This window comes from Arachis ipaensis, chromosome B02, assembly GCF_000816755.2.
Source record: "Arachis ipaensis cultivar K30076 chromosome B02, Araip1.1, whole genome shotgun sequence".
In the NCBI taxonomy this organism is placed as follows: domain Eukaryota; kingdom Viridiplantae; phylum Streptophyta; class Magnoliopsida; order Fabales; family Fabaceae; genus Arachis; species Arachis ipaensis.
This window is the reverse complement of record NC_029786.2, coordinates 15,131,117-15,142,208: the sequence shown is the minus strand read 5'-3', so window position 1 is coordinate 15,142,208 and position 11,092 is coordinate 15,131,117.

Below are 11,092 nucleotides of genomic sequence, written 5' to 3'. Positions count from 1 at the left end.
TTATTATCTTTCCTTTTTTAATTAGTGATTTAAATATTAGTTATTTACTTATTTTAATTTTATACACCAAAATCAGTATAAAAGATCTATTCTGTCTAAGTTTTTCTGCCAATAAAATCCAACCAAATTAGCGCGAACCCAACAAAAACCACTCTCATTACATACAGCGTGTACACATGTATTTCACTAACACAAACATATCTTTTTTTGTTTTCGCGTTCTTCCTTCCTTTCCTTCGAATTCCACCTTCTTCTTCGTCATGTTCCTTCTTCTTTGTATGTTTTTTTCTCCATTGTCATTCTTTTATTGCTACTGTTATTGCTGCGTACAAGAAGAATTATAAAAAAAATGAAATAAGAATAATAAGAAGGAGAAGATAAAGAAGAAGCAGCAGAATAATAAGAGGAGGAAGAGGAAGAATTTTGAATTATACATAACTTATTAGAATTAAAATATACCGAAATTTTTTAACAAATACACATAAATTTCTTAGTTTTTACACCGAAATTTTACCACAAAAGCACAAAAATGTTTATCTTAATACTGTATTTTTTTCTTCTTTTTTTTCTTATTTCTTTCTTTCTTTTAGTTGATTGAATGTAGGTTCATCCTCTTTCTAGTAATTTTTGTAGCATTATGTGTTTTTTTCTTTTTCTTTTTTTTGTTTTATTCTTGTTAAGAGAGTAAAATAAGAAAAAACTTAAAAAGGTAAAATAAGAAGGAAAATATGAATAAGAAAAAAAATGATGATAAAAAAAGAAGAAGGAGAAGCAGCAGAAGATGAGAAGGAGGAAGATGAAGAATTTTGAAATGTGGAGAACTTATCAGAATAAAAATATACCAAAATTTCTTAACAAATACACATAAATTTCTTAGTTTTTACACCGAAACTTTGCTACAAAAGTACAAAAATGTCTTTTTTAATGCGGTATTTTTTCTTTTTTTTTTTCTTATTGCTTTCTTTCTTTTAGTTGAATGAATATAGGTTCATCCTCTTCCTAGTAATTTTGCAGTATTATTATGTGTTTCTTCTTCTTCTCTATTTGATTTTTTTTATTTTTATTCTTGTTAATAGAGTAAAACAAGAAGATACTTGAGATGGTAAAACAAGAAGAAACTTGAGATGGTAAATCAAGAAGGAAAAGATAAATAAGGAAAAAAGAAGATGATGAAGAGGAAGAAGTCGGAAGATAAAGAGGAGGAAGAGTTTTTAATTATACAAAACTTATCAGAATAAAAATATACCAAAATTTTTTAATAAATACACATAAATTTCTTAGTTTTTACATTGAAACTTTGATGCAAAAGTACAAAAATGTCTTTTTTAATGCTATATTTTTTTTATTTCTTTTAGTTGAATGAATATAGGTTCATTGTTTTTATTCTTGTTAAAAAAGTAAAACAAGAAAGAAAAAAATAATAAAAAAAAAGAAGATGATGATGAAAAAGAAGAAGAAGAAACAGTAGAAGATACACTACAACACAACCAGCATTTTGCGGCGATTTTGGGGCCATATTGTGACGGTTTTCAACCGCCGCCAAATATATTGCAGCGGTTAAGCCAAATGCTGGAAGATAGACTGCGGGTAAATGGTTAGCGGCGGTTTTAGCTAACCACTGGAATAACCGCTGCATAATAAAAATGGTTTTGCAGTTGTAACCGCCGCTAAATGTTGGGAAATATACAATATGCTTATTTTGCAGCGGTTAGAAACCAACCGCCGCCAAATTCAAGATTTCCATTAAAATTCTAGCTTTTTTTTTTATTTTGCCTCTTTTAAAATAGTATTTTATTCAACTTTAATTTATTAGTTACTGATTAATTTAAAGAGTTTCCAACTAAATAAAACAACCAAATAACATAACAAACCAAATTATATATATGCAAACATAACTTGTATAAAGAGATTGTCATAAGTGCATGATTCAAAGTAAAATTTCATAATTTGAAGAAAATAAACATAAAGCACTAAACCAACTTAAATTCAATAGTGTCTAATAACGCTTATTGAAAGTCATTATTTTTGTTGCGGGTCATGGTTGCCAGATGAAGATGGCCTTGCGCGTGACGATGTCGGTATACTGCCCAAATCATCCAGTGTTACAGCAACGTCAGCTGGCAAATTGCCTCCTTGCTGTTGGATTATATATCCCAAAACCTTTCCCATCAACTGTCTTTTCGCCTGCTCTTCTTCTATCTTAGCAATTAATTCTGCAATCCTCCTCTCATACTCTTCATTTTGCTCACTAGAACCCGACGATTGTCCAGCAGCGTTACCAAATACTTGGGTGGGGCATAGTTCAGCACCTAAGGTACGAACTCGTCCTGGGTGCTCCTTTCCAAGAACTTGTGCTAGCGAATCATTTTGTGAAAGGTGCTTAGAGGATTCATCTTGCCTCTCAACATTCGCAATTGCTTCCTACAAATATACAAGAAATTGAAAAGGCATGATTTAACATTAGCACAATATATACAGTAATCTAAGTTTAAAATTTTCAGAAGTTACTTACACTAACAACACGCGCATCGGGATGGATATACGAGCCATTCTTTTTCTTATGAGTGATGATAAACAACTCTCCTCTACCAACGGGCCTTCCTTGTTTTTTTTTTTCTATATCATTTATATTGAAACAATTTTGTAAATAACAACACCATATTCAGGAAGATTAATCAAAATCTCAATGCAAATAATTATTTATTACCACTTCGTCTTTTTTTCTTGCCAATGTTTTGGAGCCCCCAATATGTGTGTAAAGTTGCTTGCTCTGATTTAAAGCATTTTATTTATACTTTTTCTATGAACAAATAACAGAACAAATATAAATGAGAAAGGGATCTTGAATATAAAATGTAAAGGGTATAATAGGTATACACATATATGTTTTTGTGGAAATAGTAAAAAATACCAAGGTTTACCTTTGTTTCTTCCTTCTAGCGATATTCAAGGAACTGTTTCCATTCATTTTCTTCTATTCCTGACGAGTGATGCTTAAGATTTTTCTCAAAAGTCCTTGTTTCTTTGTAACACTTATGATACAACTTGTTTCTTGTATCCTTCCAGTTTTTTCCTATCCTTTTCATAATTTCGCGCTTTATTTTTCCTCCAGCATCGTCCTCATAGTGAAAGACTCGCTGCAATTAATTGCTATTGTCATTAACCAAAACCAACTAACAAGCATAAGACTGGTATTTTGAAGAATATCCACAACCATTATAGGCTACTTTAAATTGAAAGAGTTTAGTAATCAAATCCAGTACAAGCAGTCGCAATTACATATAAAATAGAAATGCTAAAATAAACATGTGGAAAACGAAATTTGAAAATTTAACCTGTCGTATAATTTACCCATGCAAAAACTCTTACCTAAAAAAATTTGAATACTAAAATTGCTTAAAATGTTGAAGCTAAAATATGTACCTTAATCATGTCGTATGCGTGTTCCTTCTTAGCTTTGTTCTCGTGCTTCTAGGTCTCTTCACATATGGGAAATTGGGAATAGTCAACACCCAAACTCCCTAAGAAACCACTGAATAGTCCAAATTCCCTGACCAATTGGTTGCGCATCTCTGTTAAATGGGAGTATTATCTTTGTATTGGAAGAAAGTGCTATAGCCTCCTTCACGCTCAGCCTAGACCCTTTACGCACGCCGTCCTATAAGAAGTGCATGGAAAAAAAATTACTAGCTAATCATTGCACAAAAGAGAAATAGAAGTAAAGGACTTTTAAAATAACTATTTACAAAAATAGGAGAAAAAAATATACCGATGATAGTAACATTCCAGTAATATGTATGTTTGCGTTTCTCGTCGTTGTTCTGACCTTCGGCTTCCTGGGCAGCAAATAAGTCGTCAATTTGGTTAGTGGCTAATTGTAAAATAATATTTATTGATATAAAATTATATTTTTTTTCAAAAAAAAAAAGAAACATTATGTTTTGAATTTAATCACTATAATTTGAAATATAAATAGAATGATTCTAATAATACGTTAGTTTTGAAAGATGTATGTATTTATGTATAAAAAAGTTAAATTTTTTATTTTGGAAATATTGCTATTGGTCTATTGCATTTATTAAAAATTTAGCCATTTTTTTAGAATTTGAAGTGGAGTTCATCTGGAGTTAGGCAAACTCCATAAAAATTATAGAGTTTACCGAGGGTACGATGTACTTGCTCTAAATAAAAAGAAAATCGCATTTGGGAAATTATAGTTGAAAAATGGGGTTTTGGAAAAAAAAAATTTATTGTATTTTAGAAAAAAATCCTAAAAAAAAAAAGCTAATAAGACCGAATAATTGATTAATTCAAATAAAAATTAAGTTCACCTGTATTAAAATAAAATGCAATACAAATATGAGGAAATAAAAGAGTACAGGCAAAAATATTAGCAAAAATTTAAATAAATTAGTCCTAATAAACTTACCTTAATTGACAAATACCTAATAATTTTATTAAGTTAAAACCAAGTCAATTAGTACGAGTCTAAATAATACCTATATCAAATATTTATCATATACAGTGATCCAAACAATTAAAATATGTAAATTAAAAATAAAAACTCATTATTGACCGTTCGTTGTTCTAGTAATTTTATTATACCATCCCTAAATAACTATCATTAATTTTTCTACAAGGTGATATAAAATATTTAAATTAAGGTGCATGGATAGTGGGATATTTAAAATATATTGGAGTTTAATTTATTTATTAATCAATAATACTTAACCTAAAATAAAGATACATACGGCCAAGTATTATTACACGTAATAAATAATTTACGTAAAATAAATAAAATTAATAAATATTTAATAAAAATAGTAGTTACACATTTAAATATTTAACATACATCGACAGAATTTTAATTAATAACAGCATAAAAAATATAAAAAGATTTTTATAAGACTATTGGTTGTTGTATTTTTTTAAAATATTATTGGTCACATTTATTCCCATTAAAATAATAGTAAGTGAAGGTAAGATATTTTAAATATTATACAAGCCTATGTAAATTTAATAGTGACTGCAATTCGCTAAACTTAATTAAAGCAATAAACTAAATTGGGATCCTGCTGATGGATGAAAATCTTTACAAATTTGTTTTCTCATAATTTGTATGTCACTATTCATTAGTTCGATAAATTTTCATGCTATACTAGATATTGATAAAAGCTAGATTTTAAAGTCACGGAATAGTGTGGAATATAGGCATGAATTGAACAGTTTTTTAGACTTTGCATTTGCGGATGCATCCTCCGATGGCATGATAAAGTGTCCATGTCCTAAATGTGGGTTTCAACTTATGCAAACAAGAGATGATGCATACGACCATTTGTTGTTACGACCATTTTTCCCTGGATATACTAGTCATGGTGAGAAGCCGGTTGAAGAAAGATCTGGATTGGGACGAGTACATGAAAATCTAATATCCCAAGTGAATCAAATGCACCAAATGGTCAATGAGGCATTCAATTTCATGCTGCAACATGGGAGTGAAGACACAACAACAATCGAACATGCCGAAGATGATGAAGACGTGTTGCCGTACTTATATTAAGATCCAAGTCGTGTAGCGCGGGATTTTAACAGTCTACTGTCAGATGGAGAGTAAGAGTTATATCCCGGATGCTCAAAGTACTCCAAATTATCGTTCTTAGCGAAGCTTTATCATATTAAGTGTATGTGCGGTGTAAGTGACAAGGTAATAATCATGATTCTTGAGTTACTGCGGGACGCATTCGAACAAGCAAAACTTTCAATGACAGTGTATGAAGCCAGGAAGACAATAAGAAAGTTGGGTATTGAATACACTAAGATAGATGCTTGTTCAAATGATTGTATGCTGTATCGAGGTGATGATGAGAACTTGAGCAGGTGCAAGCGATGTGGGTGTTCAAGATGGAAGCAGAAGACTAAAAAGGGCTCTATTGTTAGGCTTGACGTACCTATGCGGAGAAATGGGAAACCTATAGCAGCCAAGACTCTTCGTTACTTTTCTTTCATACCACGACTGCAACGGTTATTCATGTGCAGCAAGACATCAACTGACATGTTATGGCATAAATAGGTGCGTAATAATGATGGTTTGCTTAGGCATCCCATGGATGTTGAAGTATGAAAAAAGTTTGATGCAAAGTATACTAACTTTTCGAAGGACCCGCGCAATGTTCGCCTAGCCTTGGCGAGTGATGGATTTAATCCTTCTGGGAATATGAGCACAAAGTATTCAATCTGGCTTGTGATTCTTATTCCGTATAATTTTCCGCGCTGGCTTTGCATGAAACAGACATCTTTCATTCTATCCACGCTTATTCCTGGGTCGAAAATGCCAGGTAACGACATAGATGTTTACTTGCAGCCTTTGGTAGATGAGTTGAAGTAATTATGGGATGGTGTTGAAACATATGATCACAAAGAGGGAAACACTTTCAAGATGTGTGCGGCACTGTGGACTATCAGCGACTTTCCAGGATTGGGAAACCTATCAGGCTGGAATACGCACAGTGGGTTAGCGTGTCCTACATGTAGCTTGGACGCTAAGCCACATTGGCTGAAAGACAGTCAAAATAGTGTTTCATGGGCCATCGCTGCTTTTTGAATCAGGGACACAAATATAGACTGGACCGGAATAGATTTGACGGCCAGATCGAAGGTAGAGATCCACTGAAGAAGTTATCCGGAACAGATGTATTGAGGCAACAGTCTAATGTGCACGTTTCATTTAGGAAGAACTCAACTGTGACATCAAAAAAAAGACGCAATAATCAAGATGCGGATGAAGATGACTCACATTAGAAAAAGAAGAGTGTTTTCTTTGACCTCCCATAATGGGAGGATCAGATGTTACGTCATAACCTAGATGTGATGCATATAGAGAAAAATGTCTGTGACAATGTGGTCTTCACTATCTTAAACAATAGTGGCAAATCAAAAGACAATCTTAAAGCTCGAAGAGATTTACAATGCATGGGCATAACGCCTGAATTGTGGCCAGACGAAGGTGGTAAATATTTTTCTACAATATTTGCAATGTCAATTTCACAGAGGGATGTATTTCTGAAGACTCTGCAGAATGTGGTCTTTCCAGATGGTTACTCTAGCAACATTACTCGTTGTGTTAATTTGCGACAGCGCAAGTTGTCTGGGTTGAAAAGTCACGACTGCCATATTCTGATGGAACAATTACTTCTGCTTTTGGTGAAGAATGCACTATCGAGTCCGGTGTCCAATGTGATTGCAAATTTGTCATCATTTTTTCGAGAACTTTGTGGGAAAGCCATAAACCCTATGCAGCTGGCTAACCTTCAGAATCATGTTGTGCAAACCCTGTGTCAGATGAAAATGATTTTTCCTCCATCCTTCTTCACCATCATAGTTCACCTGACGGTGCATCTCGTTGATGAGGTAACTCTTGGTGGACCGGTACATTATCGGTGGATGTATCCAATAAAAAGGTTAACTTCCTGATAAACCCCTTTAATACAATCTGTTGAATTAATTGTGTATTTATTAAGCGTTATGTTGTATTCATATAAAAGGTATATAGGACGTTTAAAGCAATATGTTCGTAATAGGGTACAACCAGAAGGCTCAATTGCAGAAGGCTATTTATCTGAGGAAACCCTGACTTTCTATTCTAGATATTTGGATAATATTGAGACTAAAATCAACCGACCAGGGCGAGTTGATGATCAACCCGTTGATGTTACACATAACTCAGGAGAAACTATGTTCCCAGCTAGTGGAAAGGCATTAGGGGCTGTTTCGCATTTCAAACTCACTCCAATGAAAAAATATTAAGCACATCGTCATGTGCTAGTCAACTGCGATGTCGTGATTTCGTTTGTTGAGTAAGTATACACATGTATTTTTAAAATACCAATATAAGTCTTTTCGCCCAGTGACTAGTTGGACTAATTTTCTTTTCTCTCATAAAGTACATTTAGGGAAAAAACAAAGCGAAGCTTACGGGCTCAGACAAGGTCGCAATCTAAGATAGACAGTGTTGTGCATACGGAATTTCCTCGATGGTTCAAGCATGAGGTTGATAGAATATTAACTTAACCAATATGTTTTTAACCTAGAATTAGTACTTTATGAAATACAATTTTAATATAAAGCATGAATGTTATGTAGTTCTAGGTTCCAATAGAAAGTACGCTTCATTCAAAAGAAATGAAGTTGCTTGCGTGCGGTCCCATGATTCAGGCAAGACATTTTGGGGCGTACAGCGTAAACGGGTACAAGTTTAGAACTATCACAAAGGAAGACGAGCTGAAAACCCAAAATAGTGGAGTATATGTATCATCTAATACAAGAAGTTATGCAAGCATGCATGATAATAGAGTTGCTGTTGGCAGTGTTCCGTATTACAGAAAAATTGTGGACATAATTGAATTGAATTATAGCTGTCATTTCACAATGGTGTTGTTCAAATGTGTTTGGGCTGATACCACTACCAGTAGAGGCATCAAACAAGACCATTTGGGGGCTTACCAGTGTTAATTTCTCTCGTCCGATATACGCTGGTGTTCGAGAAGAAGATGAAGCATACATATTGGCCTCAGAAGTTCAGCTTGTATACTATGTGGATGATGAAATAAGTTAAATAAACTCAAAGTTGTACGTTGTTTTCTTTGGTTACAAAAAACTTTGTGTATCTTTGATTTGCAGTTAAGTATTTATTGTATTGTGAATTTTAATGAGTAAAAGCAGATTTTTCATTTCTTTTAACGGGTTTTTTCTTCAAAAGTTAGTTTACGTTAAATCTTTAATATTGTTTCAGTTGTTGTTGTTCTTAGTGTTGCAGTTTTGATAATTTTTATATCTAATATTCAAGATCAATTCCAATAGTGTTACGTTTTTAAAACATTAGCGAACATAACATGACGGTGAAACAGGACAAATAAAAACTGAGGACTTTTCATCATCCTCTACAAGCACAACATTCACTACAGAGCTTCTGTCTAAGAAATTTGGCCAAACTACCAACAAGGGAAATGGTAATTGTCGATAATTTGTGTTTAGTTTTAAAATTGTCTTAGCATATTGTCGTCCATTTTTTTTCTAAGTCAGTATCTAATAACTTTGGAGGTCTCAGTTTCTTCTGGGTATACTTATTTTGTTGTATGCATATTCACATTTTCAGTATTACCTGAATATTCTAGAGAAATATTCCTTAATAGTCTAGATGGAGAAGAGTCTAATTCAGAAGACAATTTAGATGATATCTCCTCTGTTCGAATTGACAGATCCATGCAGTTTGATCTCAATAAGGTTCCAAAAGACAATAAAACTTTAGAAGACCAACAAAGAGAAGATGATATACATATTAAGAAAATGTGCTTTAATCTGAACAAAAAGCCATAGCATGGAGATAAAATATCAGATCTTGTAAAATGTGAAGCCCATAGATTTTTGACAGAGTACTTTTCGCCAGGTCATTAAGATGTTGAAGAGAAATTTTGATCTTTTAATATAAGAGTTATGTTGATTCCTTAATTTAATGATTTGGATCGTAGTTTTACATGTTTATATACTTTTAGAGTTTCTTGATTTAGGTTTAGTAAAGGATAACTTCAAAGAGGAGTAATGTTACTCCACCACATCTGGCAGTTAGCAGCGGTTATGGAGCTGGATAGCAACGGTTAAAAACTGCTGCAGAACGGATAGCAACGATTGTCAACCCGCTCGAAGATAGCGTGCGGCTAAACCTTTAGCACCGGTTAATAGTAACCGCTGGAATAAACGCTGCTAGATGGTATTTTGCCGTGAAATATTTCTGCGGTAGTTCTAACCGCTACTAAAACGTCAGCAAGCCTACTTGTAGATAGCAGCGGTTCTAAACCACTACAAAATGCCATCTGTCAGAAAGCTGTATTTGTAATATAACAAAACCGCTGCCAAATGTGATATTATGGTTTTTTTAAATCCAAATTTTTAATAATATAATGAATTGTTTAATTCCTTATATGTTCTTCCACTTCATAAGTTGATTTAATTTATTAAAATAACCAACAACTAATCAAACTAAAACACATAAAACAAAACAAAAATATATACGCAAAAGTCAATCATTATAATAGTAATTTATCTTCAATGCATCAATGTGTGTAAACTAGAAATAAATAAATCAAAAGTATGTCTATAAACTAGAAATAAACAACTCAAAAGTATGTCTATAAACTAGAAATAAATCACTCAAAAGTCATTAGGACAGTGAACAATGAAAATATATTCAGATTCAGGTGTATCTATTTTGTTGACTTGATTCCATGATTTATCATTCAGATCATTAGTGCCAGAATATCATCTTGTATGGGATAAGGTTGGTGCACTTCCCAAAGAATCTAGATCTACAGCTATATCAGGTGGCAAGTTATCTCCTTGTTACTGGATTAGGTATCGTAACAAATTTTCCATTGTCTGTCTCTGCCTTTAGTTCTGCTGCCTCTGCCTTAAGTTTTGCAATCTACCCTTGATACTCCTCAATCTGCACACAAGAGTTCGACTATTGTGGAATATTACGAAAACACTGAGTGGGACATGGTCTGAAACCCAGTCCACGTACTCGTTCTGGGTGCTCCTTTCCAAGTACTTGTGCAAATGAATCATTCTGTGAAAGCTCTTTGCTGGATACGTCTTGGCTCTCAATATGTGCAATTGCTTCCTGCAGACATGTGAGATTCGGAGTTACACTAATTTTAAATCAATTGTTATAAATTCAAAAAGAAAGGTGAAAAATTAAAGAACATGACTTACCCCAACAACACGCGCATCTTCGTTTATATACGAGCCATTCTTTTTTTTTTATGAGTCGTGGTCCATGTCTCTCCTATACTAATAGGCCTTCCCTGGCGTTGCTCCTATAACATTCATGTGGTCACAATCATATAACAAACAAGAATATATTACCAAAAACAAGGCAAAAAACTTAAAATGAATTTAAATTGATTACTTCTTCGTGTCTTTTTCTGGCCATTGTTTTAGAACCTCCAGTATGTGTGTAACGTTGCTTTGAACGATTTATAACATTTTTTTTGCACTTCTCCTACAAACAAAAAAACAAACATATATGTAAATGGGCAAAA